Source organism: Phocoena phocoena, chromosome 2 (assembly GCF_963924675.1).
Source record: "Phocoena phocoena chromosome 2, mPhoPho1.1, whole genome shotgun sequence".
Taxonomy (NCBI): Eukaryota; Metazoa; Chordata; class Mammalia; order Artiodactyla; family Phocoenidae; genus Phocoena; species Phocoena phocoena.
The window spans coordinates 15,046,347-15,052,080 of NC_089220.1; positions in this window are offsets into that span (position 1 = coordinate 15,046,347).

Consider the following 5,734-nt stretch of genomic DNA (forward strand, 5'->3'; position numbering starts at 1 on the left):
GATAACTACTGTAAAAAACCTCCCTCACCTTCCCACCCACATTTCAGGGGCCTGATATTATAGACATTTATATTTTCTTTTTGTAAATTCCAGTTGACATGGGTATTGATGTTAGCCAGCTGACCTTCAAACAATCATTCAAGGATCTGGCTTCCGGAGGCTTCACCATTCTTCCAAGATGACTTCATGGTTACTTGGGCATGGATTTCCAGCTGGCAGATGAGAGAAGACAGAGGAGGATTACCCATGGAAATTTTTATGGGCCCTGCCCGGAAGTGGCCCTCATTACTTCTGTTCACATTCCATTAGCTCTGTTCTCAAGGGAGGCTGGGAAGCAGAGTCTAGCTATGTGCACAGGAAGAAGAGGTTATGGGTTTGCTTGTATACTTGTATATTGATGCCCAAACAGGAAGTCATTTGCAGGGACAGGTTGGAATTCCAGAAGTTATCACAGCAGCAACTACTAAAAATAGAACTAGTGGCAGCCAACCCTCCTCCTCAGCATTAGTCAGAGAAAATCTCTCACCTCTTAGCTGTTGCTCTGTTGTGTCATCTTCTGTTTTGCCCTCTCCATGAGCAGTGACTGACAACAAATGCATGGGCATAAACACACATAAAAGAGAACAAAGCCACCCATGTTCCGACAAACTCCAGCTGTCGGGACACATCTTTAATACTGCAAGTACTGATCCCAAGAGTTTCTTAGAAGTGATCTCTTTAAAACAAATCAAGCCAGAATGTACTTAACATTTATCATCTCCTGCTTTTATGTAGCTCTGTAGTATGAGCTCTGCGGCATTTTGTCAGACCCTTTGTTGTTGAATAATAACACATTTGTCTGGGGTAAAAAGATGGCAAATTGGAAAGGAGAGCATGAGTCTATTGTAGCAGATATAATAGGCCCACTTTTATCCCTGGGAATGGGCTGTCATTGCAGCCCATGTCCTTACCCATGGTGCTCTCTTATACAGAGGTTAATCTTACAGTGAGGTAGACCACCATCGAAGGCTTGGCATATTGAAGAGCCTGCAAAAACCATAGGCATTTATCAAAATCAACATTTCCTCAGCTTAACCAAGGCACATGGAACACTTAGTCATTGTTTGGAAATATGGCCCAGCTTTACACACTAAGTGAGGTTTATGTGATCTTTACAATGGAAATGTATATGTCTTTCCAGCTGTTTTTTGTGGATATTTAATCTGCAGAAACCATTGAACTGCAGCTTGTCATATATTTACACAAAGCATATTAAAAAGCTATTTTGCACTATGTGAAATATGAAACATGCATTATATGATTTCTTTGCAAGAATGGTTATGAAGAGTCTAGATCCTAGACCATTGTGAATGCACATCAGCCACTGACTTTTGGACCTGTTGACCCCAAGTGAATATAACCAATAAGAATTCAGTAAGATTTTGGTTCTGACCTGTCTCTCATATTGTATGTTAGCTCTCAGAACTAGTAACTAAGTTAGAATTGTGGTAATTGAGATGTTCCATTTTAAACCAACACCGAACCATAGAAAATGTGAGTTACCCATGGCTAGTGATTGATAGCAATAATGATAATAATCTTGATAAAGTCTAAAGACACTCTAAAAATGTCAAAGGGCCAGGGAGAAAATGTCAAAAGTATAAGGCATAATAATATTTTAATCAGATTGTATAGAAAGTAAAGGCAGAACTTTGAGTACAATGTGCCTCCCTTGTGCCCTGGAGTTGAGTGTTCTATTGCTGGATCTCACTCTGTTTCTATGGGCTCATGGCTCCAAGCCTGGTCAGGCTGGGTAGGGGAAGGGGGCTACCAGTTAGGTGTTACAACCAATCCGAGACTAAGAGCTTGCTAGCTGTCGGTCAACTATCATATGATAGGACCACCCTATCCACAATGAGAAAATTTTAACCCTCTTGGACTAGTCAGACAGAGTGGGAGGAGCATGGACAATATTTATTGAGCATCTATGATACATAAGGCACCACTTTGAATGCTAAGGGAATGACACAACCTGGTGATAGGGGTGGGTGGAGGAAGACAAGGGCTTGACCTTAGTTGTCACAAGATGTGACTTAAAATTATTTTTATGTGAGTCTGGTCTGTCCTACAATTCCCACCCCTGCCTCAGAGTAGCCTGTATATTCCTGAAGGACAGGAACCCCAGTGAGATACAGCATGATATGGGAAAACACCCTCAGCTTTCTTGTCAGATAACTTGATCTGATTCTACTTTTATTTAACCCATTCTGAACTCACATATTTTTGCTCTATAAAATGAGCATTAAAACAATGATCTCAAAGGGTTGTTTTCATACACATTAGATGTTCCAGGTTAGCTTCTCTTCCCCTGGGATCTTGCTTATAGTAGATGCTTGATAGAGGAATGAACTGAGGACATTTTGTAGAATTATACAGTGTTAAATTTGGAAGACCCTTTCAAAATCATCTATTATAGTTAAATTATCTCATTGAATTGAATTATATTTCTCCTTTTCTTAGATTTATGAATTGATGGGAGAAGAGCTGCTACCATCAAAATATAATGATCTCTTGCCTATTAGATAGGAAAAGATAAAGAATGAGATATCCAATATTGGTGTGGGTGTAGAGAAACTTTACACTCATGCCTTGTTTATGTATACAATGGCTCAACTTTTCCAGGGTGCAGTCCTGATGATATGGACCAAACATTTAAATATATATATACCCTTTGACTTAGCAATCTCACATCTAGAAATTTATCCTATGGAGATAATTGATCAATTGCACAAAGATGTATGTAAAAAATCTTCATTGTAATGTTGTTCATAATACAAAAATGCTGGACACACTCTTAATATTCCTAACAAGGATATTATTTAAATTAATGTTGGTGTATCTATGTGGTAGAATATATAACAAATCTATATTAACTGTTATGGAAAGATCTTTGCAATGAATTGAGTGGGAAAGCAGGTCACAAAACATCATGCAGAATACCACTTTATTTATATAGATTTATTAAGGCATGCATGTGTCTATGCACAGAGGGATGTTGGAGGAGGGTCACCACAATTTTAAACAGTTACCTCCAGATGATTTGGGCTGATTTTTACTTTCTTCCTTATACCTTTCTAAAATGAATGGATTGTCTACTTAAGCATGCATTGACTTTACAATCAGAAAAAAATCATAAAGTTATTTTCAATTTGAAACAAAAGTCAGAATAGTAAATATTCGTTCATATTTCACAATTTAATTTTGCTACTTGGCAGTGTCACTGCAGAATCCAATTTTATTATTTAGCTGACTGACAAACCAGTTGTTTACATGGTCATAACTGTAGAAAGCCCACACTCCAATCATTCTTCTCATTTTCTTCATCTCCCATTTTGGAAGTTCTGGGACTTACCATAGATCTTTTTTTGAAATAAGGCAGTGAATAAATAAATAAATAAATAAAAATGACTCTGTCTCTCCATAATTTTAAAGCTTATCCTATCATAAATCCCTTTTTTCCTAAATAAGAGCAGATGGTTGACTATCCTGTAGTGTAAATCTGTTCTTAAATGACACCCAAACAAAACAGATTTCCTGTCTTGTGATAAAAGAATTTTAAGGACTACTGGGCAAGATGCAGGATGTGTACTGTGTATTGGTCGCCATAGTTTCAACTGAGGGCAGGCTATTTAAGTTTACCCTTAATTTGGATAGACATGAATCTCAGCTTTGTAGGGTTAAAAATGGTGCAAGGATATGGGTATATTTAGATTGAATGGGAGCTGACTATAGTAACAGCTAAAAAAGAGGTTCCTATTTTTAATTAACCCTTTGGCTACAAACTGGAAAAAAGAAATGAATTGAGTAGATTCTCTTTAGAAAATAAAGCTCGCATTACAGAGAGAAAGCTGGTGTCTAATTATGTAGCATTTTTTTGTTTGTTTGTTTTGCAGTACGAGGGCCTCTTGCTGCTGTGGTGTCTCCCGTTGCAGAGCACAGGTTCCCGCGCAGGCTCAGCGGCCATGGCTCACGGGCCCAGCCGCTCTGCGGCATGTGGGATCCTCCCGGACTGGGGCATGAACCCGTGTCCCCTGCATCGGCAGGCGGACTCTCAACCACTGCGCCACCAGGGAAGCCCATTATGTAGCATTTTTGAACAAAAACCCTGATATTAAAAAACGCTGAAATATATATATATATATATATATATATATATATATATATATATATATACTTTAAAAGTCTGTTTTAAGCTTAAAAATCAGCTAGTCAGTTCCCATGGCAGTTTTACTCTGGAAGGATTCTAGATTGTAACCAATTAAACATTTTTAGCAGCTGATTTCTTTTTCTATTTGCAAATAGCACTTTGGAGCAAGCAGGCAATGGACTTTTAATAGTTTACCCCGGTTCTGTTATCCATATTATTTCACGTAGCATGCTACACATAATTTTAAAAAATGCAGATGGTCTCTGTACCAAGGGATTTAACACTGACATTAAAGGAATCCATAAAGGCTGGAAAAATAAGCATGAACTAATTTCAACTCAAGATTTCCAACCCCTCTTTTTGGAAACTGCAGAGGCTCTTTATGGGCCCTGGTAGTTTGGAAAGTCCATCCAAATCAGAATCAGAAAGCAAAAGTTCCAGCTACAGTCCTGCCCCTGGTTGGCTCTGAGATTTGGGACAAATCACTTAATCTGCTTGAGCCCCAGTTTCCTTAACTGTAAACTCATCTACTTTGAGAATACTTGGACCAGATGAGTTGTCTACTGAAAATTTTTTTATTATTTCTTATTTTAAAATCGTTAAATGCTTTCTTTAAATAAAACCCAGGTGGAAGCCCATTGTGAAACCCAGAAAAGTGGAGTTCCACTTGTTAATGTTGGCCCAAGGTTGGGAGTGTCCTGAGTGTTTTTCTTTTGGTTCTTCTCCAACTAATCCCTGGCCACCCTTGACATATTAAGTAGGAGCCCCTAGGGCTCCTTAGAGCACCATTTGAGGACAACTGGTCATATCAAAGATATATAAAAGATACATTTTAATATCTTATTCAATTTTAAAAGTCTAGAGTTCTGAGAAATCTCAAAAAATAATCTCATAACATTTTTAGAAGTTTGGACTCTCCATATTTCACCAATAAAAACAAAGCATAGCAACTTCCAAAAGATAGGAATTATTATTTTTAACATTATGGGTTAGAGCACTGTTGTCTTGATTCTCCTGATATCTGACCTTCAGGGACACTGATGTGAGTCCTCTCCCCAGTGTTGATTTGGTTATAACTTACAATAAAACGATTAACTGCTTGACGCATTCCCTTTGCTGCTTTGTCTGTTTATTTTGCTGGGTAAATATCTACCCATTAACTCATCATTTCATAATTTAAAAGTTTTTACATTCTTTTGGATTTTTTATGGCTTCGCATAGCCCACGAACTCCATTATTCTGAACAATAGAATGCTGCTTATAGGGATAACTTTTTTATTCTCAATGTTAATCCAGCCTCTCTCTGTATTTATGCAAAACTCTTGCTTTTACTTACAGAGGAAGTAGCAACACTGAGAAGAGCTCTGGTTGGATCAAAGACTTGTGGGTTCCTGTGGAGGAAGCTGGAGTTTGGGCCCCAAAATGATTTTTATAAAAACCTGACCATTGGTTATTCTTTATCTACTAGATATAAACCACTACTGGGAAATAGTAATAGTATGAAAAAAGACAGCACATCTTCTCAGAATTTCTTCATTATTTCAAACA